Below are 16,941 nucleotides of genomic sequence, written 5' to 3'. Positions count from 1 at the left end.
CTGTTGTTAATAGCTGAGGTTTTCACAACACTGTCCATGTCAAGATGTTACTGTAGCGTGCTGAGAGGTGTGTGACTCTAACTCCTGATCCAGGGTTAAAGGTTTCTTTTCTGAATCTTCTGGATCATGATCTTGAAATATTACATGATTTAATTAATGCTTCTATTTGTATGGGGATCTGAGGTATTTGGAAATGAGAAACCTGTACACTCTTCAAATCAAACCTGTTTCCAGGGACTCAAGCTTGGGTACAATAGTCTTGCCACAACTGCAAAAGATAATCTATGTCAACCTGGGTGCATTTGAGAAGCAGTTACTTGGAATGAATTTCCCTGCTTAACAAATAATTAATTGCCTTTCTAGTGGAAAAAATTGAGATGCAAATTTTTGTGTGAATATACACATGATTGAATTTAGATTTCTCTACAGGACTTAAATTAAGTTGGTCTTACTTTCAACTAGTTAGTATCAGGGCTCCTTCTCTCTTAAGCAATCCATGCTCATTCGAGGACTAATGACCCTAATGTCCAGTGTAATATCATAAGACATGGATTAGTCTATAATTTACCTGATATGCACAGAATACATATTCATGAATCATTTGAGACAATTGTTAGCAGGTATTCAAGACAAGAGATGGATAGGTGTCTCAATATGTGGATTTTGCTTAGTGCAAGCTTTATTTGCCAGTCTCTCGATTCGGTCTTTCCCCATTCAATCTTCCCACTTTTCATTCTTTCCTTTCTTTCTCTCTTACAAAACTTTTATTTTGCATCTATGTTAAGAACTGTACTATCATTATTTTAGTATGCCTTCTGGAAATATTTTTATTTGATAGGCTATTATTTTTAAGTTTTGTTTATCCTTCTAAGAACTAAGTGTATATTTCACTGATTTTTTGTAAGATTAATTAATTTTGATTTTATGAGTATTGCCTCTATAATCTCTGTTGCTGTAGGGTTTATGTGTTAGGACCAATTAAATTTTTGTTATCTTAACCAACACCACAAACACACAAACACAAACACAGGCACACACAAAAAGAGAGAGGGAGGGGACTATACCAAAATTCTCCATTCCTTTTCTCTAGCTGAAGGACAGTGTCCTTTAAGAATTCCACTACATACCAACTTGTCTCTCTCTTTCAACACTGGGATGACCACCACAGTTATCTCTTGAGACTGTTTGTGGGTTCTCACAGATCTAGATTCATGTCCAATAAACACAGATCATTAACATCCAAACAAGCCTCCCACACACATACAAAGAAAGAGAGGAAGAGAGAGGGTGGAGAGAGAGATGTTATCGGGCAACAGATAGTTCCTTGTGTTGATTGTATACTCTTCTCTAAGTACTATAACAGCTGAGATCATACCTGGACAGGGCAGAGTATGCCAATGGGCTTTTTGACATACGACTCTTGCATTTGTCCCTGTATTGAAGTCAAAGTGATCTAGTTAGGGAAATCAAAGGAGTATTCAAACTGTATGGGCACCCTGCTTTACATAGAGAAACCTGTCAGGGGAGTGGCAACAATGACACTTGGCTTGACAGGGATGGAAACTACAGTCCTGCAGGCCTAATTTCCTGACTATTCAGTTCATAGGGGATACTTGCAATTTGTGTTTGTATTAACACCCACACTCACTGGCTCTTGCGATTCTTACTGATAAGGTATATAAAACCAGGTTGCATATGATCATGAAGTTTGTACCTACCAGACACATTGTATGGTTCTGGGGAATTAGCTTAGGACTAGAAACTTTTTAAAACAAGACTCATTTGCTGAATTATACCTGCAGCACAGTTCAATAAAAACGCCATACCTAAAAGGAACCAAAGGAAAGCCAGATAGAAGGCCTGGCAGATGAGAAGGAGAAAGGATGGCAAAAAAAGGGTTAATGCTATGGCAGGTATTTAGCAACAATGGCTGCCTGGTCCTGAGACCCTGAGATAGGTGAGAGATGCTGGGGCAGTGTATGTTTTTTTTCCAGAAGGAGCCATGGGTGCTCTTGAGGAAGCTTAGGTAAAGCAAGGGGTTCTATTATTAGTCCTGTGCACAGAATTAAGGATGGTGGGATACAACATTCTCCATATAAGGCAGTATATCCCAGTATGCAGAATACCGACAAAGTGACCCCATGATTGTGCCAAATAAGGCAGGTCCAGGACACAAGATTCTCAATTTCTTGTGCCACTGCAAGGCAAGTTGAAGACACCCAACCTTGATCACCAGGACCCTGATCCTCCCAGGCCATGCCTGGCTCAAAGATACTGGAGGAGGACCACTTAAGTTTTTTTGGGCTAACACTGGTAGCCTTTCTCTGAGCAACCTGTACCTTTGTTCAGATGGGAAATGATGAAAGGAAATAAAAAAAAACATTTTAATTGACAACAGTAGTGCAGTGAGAATGTCAACTACCAAGGCTTGTATTATGTTCCAAGATAGGAACAAAACAACCACTTGGCCAAAATGGTAGAACAAAGGATACTTACAAATGATATAATTGATGGATTCCAAAACATGTGGAGGATACAGTTTTTGATGGAAAATTGGGCTCACAAAACTCATGGGGTCCTCCACTGCACTTCTGTGGAAACTATTTTTGGCACATTCCAATTGAGGGAACGGCACTTGTATGGACCCAAGGGTGCTCAAACACAAGCTTGCAGGAGACCCTAAAGAAACCTAAAGGAACGTCATACCAGTCTAGACCATATCAGAGGAGTCTAGAAACAACTCAAGGACTTGTTGTCCAGGTGCTGAGTGTAAATATTAAGCCAGCAAGAGAGGTTATTTTTAAGATGTAACCTTAGTAATATAGACCCTCATGGCCTCTCAAGTCTTCAGGTAGGAGTGTTAGTATTCTGGTACCTTGCACCCTGGGCAAAACCAAATTTTTCTGTTAAAACTGCCAGCCAGGAAGTAGCTTCCCCAGCTGATGCTAGGCTGGTAGGGCAGCAGAATGATGGGCGCCCCAGAGCACAAGGCACAAAGGAAATTGAGCAGAGACACAGGGTAAGGATCACACACCTCAACAAGACACAAGGACTATCAGTGACTTCTACCTGGCAGAATTCTGGTACAGGCACAACACTGAACAAAGGGTAGCCAGTTGATTGCACTCTGAGGGTTCCTGCTTTGCAGGACTGTGATCCTATTGCTGTCATTTTCTGGATATGAAAGGAGAAAGCTTCAAAAATTTTGCCCTTCATGTACATAGTGGCATGCCATCTGGCCTCAGTGGTATGCTTCCCATCTTATCTGCCGCAGTGCCCACTGTGAGACCTGATATAATTGCTATACAGGATTTAGAGTTAAAGGCGCAAGAAAGAATGAGCATTCTAACCCGAATTTCCTTTCACCCTTGCATACAAGGCCTAGGACAGGGGCCAACACACTAAACATGTACTAGATGTTACTAGGCAAATATTCTGAGTTTCTCCAGCTCTGGCATATGCAGAACAAAAAAAAAATAACATAAAAAGACCCCCATGACAGATATTGGGATCTACACAAAATGTTCAAGCCACTATATCTTACCTTCACAAAAATGAAATGGCAGTCCTCTCCCTGAGTTGAATGAGGGTATCAGATTCCATCTACTCCTCCCCTTATTTTGCTTTTTCCATATATGCATATCACACATATTTACACATCACAACTACTTGTATTATAGGCAAGTGACAAAAGGGGCAGAGACCACATTTAAGAGAGCTGTTTCTTTCATGACTGGAGCAATATCTTAGCATTAGTATGACCTGAACTAGCAGAGATCCATCTTAATCTTGAGTCCTGGGAGAAAATGTATGTATTACCACCACAAAGAATATACACATAAAAAGTATGGATGCCTTGCCATTTTTTATTTCTAATAGCTTCTATAAATTATAAGCATTGTTTTCAACCAGCAACAATCTTCTCCAAACAACCCCACAAACACCAGAGGCCCCAAAGTAAAAACCTTGTTTCTCAAAACTCCTCAATTTTTCCTCAAAGAGGGTTCTATATTATCTGTGGACTGGCATCCATCTAGCTAGGTATAGGACACAGGGAATTCAGAAATTCTTAAGAGATTAAGTATAACTGTAAGTGTACAGGCAACCTGCACAAGAAAAGAAAATAAGAAATACAAGCTTGTCATACTCAATTATCCTCAGAATTCCAAAAAGATTCCATGTGTCCTCACAGGAAACTTCAAGGTGCCTTCATCCTTTCCACCATCACCAAGACACATGGGAAGAGAAACAAGTGTTCAAGACAGAAAGGGCCAGCATATACCTGCATGTAAAAATTCCATCCCACACAAATCAAATAAATTGTAAAATGTGACTTGCTCCAAAATTTATCTATTAATCTTCTTACATATCTACTTCCTGCATAAGTCTCCCCTCTATCCATGCCTCCTACACACAGCAACACCAATGACACCCAAAGCAGTAGGACTGTCTGCATCCAGATGATATACCATATCAGGGGGATTTATTTTTCAGTTCCCTCAAAAGAGCTGCTCTCCGAGAAAACATAGAGCCCAGGAAAGGCCAATCTGCACAATGGTGAGATATTGCAAGATGGTGGCTAGTAGAAAAATCTGCCTATAGACCACATTGTCTAATCCCTTCCAACTCTGCCTTTAAACAAATATTCCCGGCGAATATGCTCTTAGGGCTACAAAGGGAGATTTAAGAAATGTTTTGTGGAGATGTTTCAGGATTTGTGAATTTTAAGGGAATGCCAGACTTTTCACTAAAATATATGTTCCTGCCACCTCCCATATTCATCTAGCAGTGTAGACTGATGCACCAAGTCATAAGTATGCACAACACAAACACACACACACACACACACACACACACACACACTTGTCAGAACCTAACCTGATATTGTCCTTACCTGAGCTGTAGCTAAAATATATAAGGTTTCACCTATATGCCATCTAGTTATTCACTTCAACGGCAGTTGAGAAAAATAACTGTTAGCACACTGTTATCTCTCTGATACTGCTGAATGTACACTTCTTGAACTAGTTTCCTGTCCATGGTGCACACAGAATAAACTTAGACAAAAAACAACCACAAACACACACACACACACACACACACACCCACACAGAGAGAGAGAGAGAGAGAGAGAGAGAGAGAGAGAGAGAGAGAGAGAATGTGAGAGGTGTCTTAGGGCCCCAAATCCTTCCTAGTATTGATTTAAGAAACGTCTGTAAGTATTGTAACATGTAAGATGAAACCTGGAGACTGCAGAATAGGACAAGGGGCATTTAGACATTTGACCCTAGAATTTGTTTAAGACAATATGAGCTACTTTGGAAAACTAAGGACTATTGCAAAATGCATGGGTGCCCTGTATTTGTTTTTTTGGAGGTGAAGCTGTGAATATGTTTCTCCCAATTTTTCATTTGGGTTCTGGGAGTGGCAGTATCTATTTTCTATGTCTTTTTTTTTAATGTCGTTAACTTGCATTGGTGGGAATTCTCCTGTCAGAACTGTCTGTGGGGCTGGATTTGTAGATGTGTATTGTGGACATCCTGCTTGTGCACTGAATATATTTTTTCTCCATTTGTAGTGATTGAGAGTTTTGCTGGTGCAGTAGGTCATGTCTAGCAACTCTGTACTCTTAGCATTTCTAGAACATCTATACAGGACCTTCTGACTTTCAGAGTTACACTAATGAAGTCAGGTGGGATTTTGAAAGGTCTGCCATTATAATTTACCTTGACTTTTGCTTTTCCTGCCCTTAATATTCTCTTTATTCTGCATGTTAGTTATTTGATTATTAGGTGTTGAGAGATATTTTTTGCTGCAGTCTATGTAGTGTCTAGTATTCTTTTTGTGCTTTACATAGGTATATGCTTTTTTAGTTTGGGAAAGGTTCTTTTGGGATTTTATTGAATATGTTTCTGCCACCTTGGAGTGGGAATCTCTTGCCTTCTGAGACTAACATTGTTTGGTTTGATCTTTTCACAGTGTCCCTTATCCGGGATGTTTTGTTTTAAGGATTTGTTATATTTAATTTTATCTTTGGTGGATGATTCGATTTCCTTCAGTTTAACTTCAACCCCTGATATTCTTCTTTTGATTTCTTGTATTCTGTTGGTTATGCTTCCATCTGCAGTTTCTGCTTCTTTACTCAGTTTTTCTCTTCCAGCATTCCCCAGTTTGTGTTTTTTATTGTCTCTATTTCTGTTTTCAGTTCATGATCTGTTTAACTTGTTTCCTTCATTTGCTTGATTGTATTTTCTTGGTTTGTTTACTTTCTTAAGAGATTTGATCATTTAATGCATTTTTGCTTTGTCTTTTCTTCTATTTCTTGCCATTCTTGTTGGTTTTTCTTACATTTGTTTGAGGTATTTCTTCATATCATCTTTGAGGACTCCTATAATGCTTATGAAGTTGTTTGTCATTCTATTCTGCCTCATCTGCTTTGCTGTGTTCAGGTCTAATTGGCATAGAGTCTCTAGATTCAGTTGATGCCATACTGGCTTTTCTAGTGTTGGTGTTTTCTTGTATTGCAGTCTTACCATCACTTCTTCCACCGCGTGGAGGTAGAGGTCACTCTATATATCTTTATTTCCAGATAGGTGTAGTTGGGCACAAGTTCCATGTCTATAAATCTGGATGATCTGAGCTATCTTTGAGGTCTCTGAAAGAGGGGTAGGGCATGGGGTGAATTCTGAGCACAAGGTGGTCCCATATGGATATGTGGACCCAGTATGACCAGTATGTACCCAGGAGTTGGAGGGTGTGTTGGACCTACATTGTTTCTCAAACTCATGCTGATCTAGGGGCAGAACAAGACCATGGGCGAGGGAGAAGGCACTCTCTGCGTGGTTCACAGAACAAAGTATAAGGAATGGATCACTCAAGCACGGTAATGGGGAAGTCAGATGCATGGATAATCCAGGGGAGTTCCTAGGAAGGATGTGGGAGCTTCAGCCTGAACTATTCGCCACACTGACCCCCCAACAGAGGACAGGAAATTGTACCCAAAGATGAGGTTAAGTGTGGGCTCAAGTTTGTTCAGCATTGATAGGTGGGTCTAATATGTTCAAAGCATTCCCTGGAACTTCCAAGGAAGTTGAAGTTTTGTTGGATTTACCTAGCCCAACACTAACCCTGAGTAGTGACACCAAGCCAGACCAAGTTTCCCTTTCTTTAATTTAAAATTTTTTGTTATAATTTTCCCTCCATGAAAGGAGGTAAAATGGGTGTTCATGGGCCATTTACATGTCAAACAAGTTTTCTGCATATAAGCATGTTGTATGTATATTAATAATACTTCGTAGCTTGGTGTGAATCATATGCATCTCGTTTTGCCAGTGGGTATGGAGGGAGCAAACACTGTTTTGTCCCAGTGTAAACAGTATCAGAAGCAAAGCCATACAGACTTTCATCAACTTCCTCTTAAACCAGAGAAATAGGAAGACATACCTGTATGATGTGTCCATGGAACATGTGAATATGTTTAAAAATATATATATATATATATATATATATATATATATATATATTGTCCTTAAGTGCCAGAATCATTTTCTTCTTGGCAGTTCTTCCAAATTTATTAAAAATCATGGAAAAATATTATGATTAAATAAAAAAAATTCCAGCCATTCTATTACATAGTGAGCCATGCTATCTTGGGATGACATGGTGTAGTTATGTTTGGAATAATAAATGTGATAATGTCTAAATAATTTGCATTATAACCTCAAAAATTCTGTCAAATGAAAAGGGATGCCATCTTGGTATTTCACTAGAGAGGAAGAAAAGCAGTAAATGTTACAAGAGATTTATCAGAATGGTCCTTATAGTTAGTAAATATAGGATATTTCATCTAGTATTAGAATTTTCCAAGTATTCAGACAGAAAAAAATATAGTTGTCTGTGGAGACCATGTACTGATGAACATCATCAGAAAGCCAAAATAACACAGAATCAGACAGGTGTGATATATTGTTTGTTAGCAGAGTAGTCTATATTTCTGTGAGAACAGATAAGACCATAAGCTAGTAACCATTTGCTGAGCAACATTTGTCACTTTTGAAGTTGTGAGACTTCAAAAGTGTGAACTAGGAGATTTTTGACACCTGTTGGCTCTCCCCAAACCAGCTCCCTATCCAGGGCAGACACAGAGAATAAACCTAGACACAAACACAATGACACACACACATACACAGAGAGGAATAAAAAGACAAAGAGACATAAGGAAAGTGAGGAGAGAGATAGATTCTGAGACCTCGGATAGTTTCCTATTTAATTTCAGAACCATCTCTAAGTACTGTAATATCTGAGATGATGTCTATACTGGGCAGAGCAGAACAATGGAGTTTTCAATATTTGGCACTGGGTATTCATCCTGGCTTTAGGGCAAGGTGAGCTAATTAGGAAAACACAGAAGTAAACCACAGGGCTTGGGTGCCCTCTACAGAGAGAGAGGAAGCCTGTTGGGGTATATAGGACCAGTGAAACTTGGCCTGGTAAGATGATACCTACAGGACTGCCTGACAAATATTGGGCAACTTCAGTCCACACCATACTCTGGTTTTTCTACTGAGATTCACCCTGTACACACATTTGCTCTGAATTTATTAGGTATACAAAGCCATGTTGTGTATGTTCAGGATGTGGTGTCTCCCAGACCACTTGTAGGGTCCTTGGCATATGACTCAAGAGAATAAATCTTTGGTAATATGTCCCAGTCCCTAAACCACACCTACATCTCAGATCAAGAAGAAAGACATGTCTAAATAAAACAAAACAAAAAAAAATAAAACAAAAATACAAATAAAGCCAGATAAGAGGCCTTCACAGGAAGAGAATTAAGGAGAGCAAGGAAGTAGTTAAATAGATGGCAGAAACCTCGGGACAATGGCTACCTTGCAATTAGACCCTGAGCACAGGTGACAGATGCTGTAAAGTGTGAGTGATTCCTGGCAGTGTGATGTGGGTATTACTTGGGAGACTTAGATGAAAGATAGGGGGGTTCCTGGGTGGTTATGTGCACACAGTAGTGTGGTCAGTGAGACTAGTCCCCACATAAAGCAGATGTAGCCAAGAATGGTACCCATGGACAAGTTCCTTGACCCTGAAAGATATAGCAGTCTAAAAGCAAAGGTGTTCTGTTTCCTGGTGCCAGAAACCAAACCCATACTGCCCAGTTAATGGTACCTTTATGGTACTTCCTCCCAGTCTTCTTGGCCAAGCAGCCTGCAGGATACCTACTTCGCTACTGTAGGGCTAGCACTAGGAACCTGTCTTAGGCAATCTGTTGCCAGGTCCAGAGAAGCACAGGGAAATGCTGGTACACTGCCCTAATCCATTAAGCTTCATGACAGTAGTGCATTGAGAATTATAATATCCATGAGTCATTGTATACACCCCTCAGCCCTTTCCAAACCAATAATAACATCAACCTTTTGCACTCTGCTCCAAGGGCAAAGCACCAACAAGCCACAGGGCAAGACTAAGCACAGATGACAATGAGTAGATTCCAGTGGTTGTAGAGGGTGCAGGTTGGTGGGCTGGGAAATGGAGTTCAGAAACATTACTAGGGCCCTCCACTTCACCGTAAGACAGTCTACTTTTGACATCTATCAGTCCTGTGAATGCCCCCATGTGAAAGTAAAAGGAGACTCACTGTCATGTCTGGCATGAGACCATAAGGGAAGCTTCCAGGAACCTAATACCAATATGGATGCTGGAGGAGCCTCAAGCCCAAACTATTGACTTTTGCACTGGGGACGACTGTTGCCTTCTATGTGCATAGCCATGGCATTCTGTAGGTAACTACCCACCTTCAGAGAGATAGGAGCTATCTTCTGATTCTAGAGACACAGAAGGAAATCTCTAGCTACCAAGCAGATCTAGCCTGCTGGCACCTTGCACCCGGTGGCAAGGTTGGGGGCCAAACGGGTAACTCTAAGGGTGACCCAAAGGGATAGTGTAGTGGGATGCTAGTGTCCCAGAACACATGACACAGAGAAGGATGGCAGATGGCATAGGGGATGGAGACCACTCACCACAAGTTTGCACTAAATACAACAGTCATTTCCTACAGGATACAAGGATGCTCTGGGTTGTACATAAGGTAAAAGCCAAGGTGCTGTTTACTTGTGAGTTATCTAGTCTTAGGGACCTGCCACCTTACTCTAAACACCTCCCAGGTAACACTCTGGGCTACCACCATCTCTGTAACATATCACCAGAAAAATAAAACACACACACAGACACACACACACACAAAAGCACGCATGCACGCATGCACGCACACACACACACACGCACACGCACACACACAGAGAGAGAGAGAGAGAGAGAGAGAGAGAGAGAGAGAGAGAGATTTGGTTTGGAATTAGATCAAAAGCCAAACAGCCAAGCCAGTAGATCTTACTACTACTGATATGAAAAAAGATATTCCTTCTCTAGGGATCCTAAGAGGAAAAAGGCTTTCAGGTTCATCTTATTCCACTTATATTCCTTCTGCCAGCCATATCAGTCCTATCTCTACAATCATAGATCTTGATAATAGGTATGTGATGCCTGGTACTGAGATCATCTTTGTGTGAATTTAAATTTCTTGCACTATTGTAGCCTTGAACTAACAGCAATTCTTGTAGTTGGTAATCCTGAAGTCTGGGACAAAAGTTATGGACCACCACCACCTAGGTCCTATATATATATGTACAGAGGACTGTGGTGCTATTTAGATCTCTACTGGATTTCATTAATCACAATGCATCACAATTGTCATAATATATCTCCTTTATACATCCTGACATTCCCCCACCTCCTAACAGGGCCCATTCAGGAAACTCCTGTTTCCAAAAGTCCTCTATTTACCTCAGACAAGGAAATGACTATATTCTCTGAGACATACTCCTACCTGTTGCCAGGTCTAAGAATGCAGAGTACTTACTTCTCTTGGAAAAATTCAAATCGATAGAGGACAGGCAATCTGGACAACTAGGAAAAATAAGCAATTCTCGATTGGCACTCCAGGGTGCCTGTAGCACATATTCAACCACTCAGTATCCTAGAGACTTCCCAACAACCCAGGTGTCCTTGCAGGAAACCCTCATTGCACCTGTATCTAACTTTCCCTCCAGGGTCCCAACAAATAGAACAGATTAAAACATCCATAGACACAATGTTTTGGGCACAACAGCCTACATGCAAAAACAGTATCCCACCCAAAACAACTAATACCAAGCATGTCCTCACCAACCATCTCTTTCTTTCAACCATGTATCCATATGTTTATTTTCACAACTTTGTCCTCCTTGTCTATGTCTCCCTATATCCCGGCTCCCTTTTAACACCACATCATGGCATCCCATGCAGCTATGCCTGTCAGGATTAAATATGCCATATTCAATTGAGAAAATGTTCTTCAGGATACAACAGAGAACCATTCTCTCATATGAGGAACATAAAGTCCCTCCCAAAATGTAGATACCTTCAAAGATGGCCCAAAGAAGAGCCCACTAGCCTGCCTCCTGGAGATAAGACTGTCTAATCTGTTCCAACTATAGCTTTACACAAAGCCTCTGGGAGATATCTGTGCTGAGGCTACACATTGAGCAGCTCCATGAAAAAATACAAGTGGATATTTGTGAGAAACTTTGAATTCCTTGTGGTGCCAGACTATCCAATACCACATTTCATATGATTCCCACATAATGTACTCTTCCAGCATGCCACAACTATATATTAACACATGGTAGCGTAAGCATACACACACACACACACACACACACACACACACACACACACATCAGGATAATACCACACCAGACATTGTGGCTACCTGAACAATTAACTTTCTATCCAGGGAAACACCGAGCATAAACCCAGATACAAACCTGTTTTATCTAATTATTTAACAGCTGAGAAAATACCGGACAGGGCAGTGGAAGAAAATGGGCTTTGAATTTTGACTGGGTGATCTTCCCAGGATTAAGGCAGGGTGAGTTACATAGGAAAATTCTGTACATGCCACCTGCAGGTGACCTGAATCACAGAGAGAGATGCCCGTTGGGGGAGGTAGGGGCAAGGAAACCTGGCCCGCCTGGGATTGTTCCTAGCAGGTCTGCATTGTATTTTTGGGAACCCTTCAGTTCACACTCTATATCTGGATGTGTTACTCTGATTGAGCGTGAGACACCACGCTGCCTTGAATCCATCTAATTAGGTACACATACAGGCTGCATAGGGTCGAGGGTGGAAGCACTCAGACCCCTATAGGGCTCTGAGAATGTGTCTCTTTAACTGGAAAACTTTTCTAAAAGGTCGCAGTCACAAAATTACTCCTCATACCAACTCAAGGAAAAAATTCATGTCTAAAAGAAAACAAATGAAATCCAGAGAGAAATCCTGGTAGAGATGAGAGGAGGACAAAGGATGACAAGGAATATATTAAATAGATGGTGTAAATCTGACCACAATGACTATTTGCAAAAGAGACTCTGATTAGGGGTCAAGAGGTGTTGAGCACTGTGTGTTTTTCAGAAGTGAGGTGTAGGTGCTTTTGGAGATATAAGGCAAATGCAGGTGGATCCCTAGTGGTAGTGTGCTCAGTTAAGCGGCAGTGCAACGGATAGGTCCTTACATATAGCCGGATGTAGCCCTATGATCCAGGAGACATGCTACGCTTCCTGTGTACAGAAACCAAAGTGCGTGAGAATGTGGCCCTGTTTCTCTTGATCCTGCCTCCACAAATGCTCTTTGTGCCAAGGAGACTGCCAAAATCATGGTTAGGTCCTATGTCTCCAGCACTGGGAGCTTGTCCCTAGGGCAAACCACAGGCATGTCAAGAGAATCAAAGCGGAGATGCTGGCAGAATCTTCAAAAAAATATTCTGCTTTCTGGCATTAGGTCTCTTAAGAATGGCATACTCACAGGCCATGGGTTGCACCCCCTCAGCCCTTCAAAACCAAGACAGAAAAAAAACGATCAAACAAGCAGAGAGTTAAACAAACAAATCTTTTGTATCACACACTGGATACTTCTAAGCCACCAGACTATGATCTAGGCCAATACAGTCCAGAAACGACTCTAAGACTGCTGTAGAGAGCAGATATCAGGGGGTGAGAAAGATCAGTGTGAGATGGGGCCTGATAGTACTCACTGATTCCCTCTACTACACTGCCCTGACACAATCTGCTTTTGAAACCTGCCAACCCTGAGTAGGAACCAAGAGAGAGCACAAAGAGGCACAAAGCAAGCTACAGTAACCCTCACCCCATCTGGAGTATAAGGGAGAAGCTTTTAGCCAAACTTGCTTATCTGCATTTGATTGTTGCCTCCAGCTGTCTAGCTAGCATATACCGAGGCCACTACCCATACCTTAAGAAATCCACTATGTATATTTATAACCCTGACCAATGTGGTATGACCATGGTTGCCAGAGTGGCCTTAGGCCTGCTCTACCTTTGTACACTGAGAGAAAACCAAATGTCCATATCAAGACATCCAGCCAAGAAGGGCTAACCCTGGCTGACAAGGGCTGGCATGGCAGAGATGGGTGTCTGGGAGAAAATGCATAAGTGAAGGTAGGAGGTGATTAGGCGTGAGGATAACCCAATTTAAAGTGCCCTAGCTCAGCACTGGGCTTCTACCTGTATGAGGTATGTCTGGGATGAACTAAAGTGAAACAGTAGGCATGTGGGATCACGTTTCATGATGAATGGATGAAAGGGACTGGCCACTAGAATCTGGTTTTCATGTTCATGATGACACTCCATCGCCTTCAGGGGTCATCAGGCCTAATCATCTGTATCAGGGATTACCAAGGTGCTGGGGACATCCATGTCATTGTCCCAGGAAGCAGGCTACCTAGTTCCCTAGATATGGACAGAAGGACACATTGGAAAGAAGAAACATTTCATCTCACCTCCTACCCTGTTTAAGATGTAGTTTGAGGGCCCAAACGACCATCCCCTAAGCATCAAAAGGCAACATTTTTAAACCTTGCAGCTATGTTACTATCTATCTCCATTCCACAGCATTCCACATCAATCACCAATCATTACTCCAGAAACTTCTCTTTTATTTCTCCAAAGTCCTGAAATTGCCCTCATTGATGAGCTTTTTGTACCTCCTGTATAAAGCTGGCTAATTATGGCCTGTCACAGGCATATGCAGAGTTATCCCAGAGTATAAGTGATCTAGAATAGAAAGCAATTTTAAAACCAGGGAAAATAAACAATTTTCATAGTCATAACAGGATTTTTCAATTGCCACTGAACAGCAAAATTCCAGGTGTCTGTACTGAAAGTCCGCAATGTGCCTCCATCCTTTCCCTCCTGGGCACTAGACATATGTAAAAGAAACAAATGATCATAGATAGAATGGGACAGCTCAACAACCTGCATATAAAAACATCACCCACACTAAAACACCTGAAAATGTACACAAAATTTTCCCTGTCCTCATTCTCTATTCTCTCTATCCATGTATTTGCTCATCTTCAAATCTATCTCCTCCACTATATCTTTCCCCGTATTTGTGGCTTTTATACACTCTCCAATCCATATTAGTTAGGCCTTTCTGGACCCAAATGGTATTCCTATTTCAGTATGAAAATATTTTCAGCACCCCACAGAAAGCGGGCCTCCACAACAAATAAAAAGAGGCCTACCTGTTATATTTCCTTGATATCTTCTCAGAGAACCTAAATGAAGAACACTGCATTGCCTCCTGATATAACTTGTCCAATCTTATCCATTTTTCCCTCTCTTTAAATTTTCCTGATATTAAGGCTCTGTGTTAAAAAGAGATCTCAGAAGTGCTTGATGGAGATATATGAGGAGTCAGCAGCCCGCAGACATGAAAACCAGACACATACCTCTCTCTCTCTCTCTCTCTCTCTCTCTCTCTTCTGTCGGTACATGTACCATTGCCAAAATGGAGATGTAACCCAGAAGACGTCATCTGACCACCCAAGCAGGATGCACTCTTGATCAGAGTGAGCTGAGAATGTTAGGTGCAACAGGGTCGCCTCCCAACTCTTCCCTCCATATCCTCAGCTTTGTTTCCCATATGAGAAGCACATGACAGCATGAGAGTCACCAGTAACACCATAGTGGCTTCCACCGCTGTGTAGCCAGGGATGACATTACAGAGTACTAGAGCTGCTCTTTTCAACTGTGAGGGCTTCCATAATTTTGCCAAGCCAAGCCTCTGTTACTATGGTTCTAGCTGCCCGAGTTGTCCAGACTTTGACTGCGGCATACCAGTTGACCCCCATGATATCAGCCCTGGGTATTTCCATTAGAAAAATTCATCTGATTATTAAATTATTGAATTTTAAAATTCATCCTTCATGGACGGGTCTGATGCATTATCCCCATGAATTGATGTTGTAACCATCCAATGTTTAAATAATTTAATTATTAAAATATATTAGTATAACCTGTCATCACTGTTTCTCCCAGTGTTTCTCGTACTCTGGTCGTTGCTTTTTCTCATCAGGCATGGGCTGTGGGCCCACACACAGCAGCCAAACCTAGTCAACATGCCAATATCATTTAAGCAACCAAATAAGTAAATAATTGGATGGTCCTGCACACTTAACCCTATAAGATGGCAACAAACTCTAGGGATTTTCAATGAAATAATACATGAATACTAAATCATGTCACAATTAATACACCTAAGGAGGTTCAATGACTCATGTCTAATGATGACATGATCAATAAAAAATCTTACATATTTAAAATAATGGAATAATGAGATGATGTTGCACACTTAAATACCATGGAGGAGTCAGAGCACAACTCTTCCTGGTGATAATGATTTATTTTTAAACAATTAAGCAAATAAGAATAGGTGGTATTTTGCAGTAACATTAAAAACCACAAGGTATGGCCAAATTGTAGGTATCATGGCTGATGTAATGATTGATTTAAATGACTAAATCTTCATGTAATGACCACATGTCATTCAGTCACCCCCAATAGTTGACTCGGGGTTGAATTACATCCCATAATGTCACCATAGACTTAAGTAAACTAATTACATTTATATGATCTGGCACAAAGGTGAAAACAAACTACAGTGATCTTCAATCATATAATGGTCTAACATAAGTTAAACAAATATAACAACAGTAAATAAGGTGATCTGGCACCTTGCCTCCCACAGGGTGGCTCCAAACTACAGATATCACTAATTAAATAATGAAAGATTTTAAGAATAAAACAATTAGATTGTGACCGAACCAACATCTAAAGATCAACAACATAGATCCAGAGTGCACCTCTTTCTTGAGTAGATAATGACATATTTGAATAATTAAATTATAAGATTAGATGGTCAGTTATATTTGACTCCCTAAAGGTGGTAAAAACTATAGTGATAACAAATTGCACATAATGATGTATTTTAATAATTACTAATTAAGTATTTAAATAGTTGGACAGTTTTGCATCTTTCATTCCCTGGAGGATGTACCAGTCCAGATGAATGATGATGTCATCCCAAATTTAAAAGTTCATTTTTAAAATCAGATGAACAGACCTGCATTCATGATGACATCTCTAGGTCTGACACCATCAGTTACAACAGTTTCTCTGATGTGGTGATGATCTGATGATGGGACAAACACCTTCGTGGCAGTTGTGGCTATAATGCTGGTGGCAGCTGCAAAGATGGAAACAACCAGGTTCACCAGATAACCCTAAAAAGAGTAGCTCATTGTGTTTACTCTGAACATCATACCTGGCGCAGACATCAGTGATGGTGCCTGTGCCTCTGTGCCACACTGCTTTTCCCTCTCACACAGAGCACAACAAAGGTGAGGTTGTAGAGAAATATCAGGAAGGCAAACACCAGATGCTTAACTTGTGGTGTCCTTCTGCTTCTTCTTAGTGGGCATCAAAAATCTTCTGGGTTTAATCTCCCAGCATCCTAGTGCTCTGGGTGCTGCAT

General features: G+C 40.9%; 1 pseudogene; it reads right to left on the bottom strand.

The window, feature by feature from the left end:
- Nucleotides 1–16,690, bottom strand: part of LOC127217060 (kinesin-like protein KIF2C) — a 189,445-nt pseudogene extending 172,755 nt beyond the window's left edge.
- Nucleotides 16,691–16,941: the final 251 nt, after the last annotated feature.

Source organism: Phodopus roborovskii, unplaced genomic scaffold, assembly GCF_943737965.1.
Source record: "Phodopus roborovskii unplaced genomic scaffold, PHOROB, whole genome shotgun sequence".
NCBI lineage: Eukaryota > Metazoa > Chordata > Mammalia > Rodentia > Cricetidae > Phodopus > Phodopus roborovskii.
This window is presented reverse-complemented; position numbering and strand designations above follow the sequence as displayed.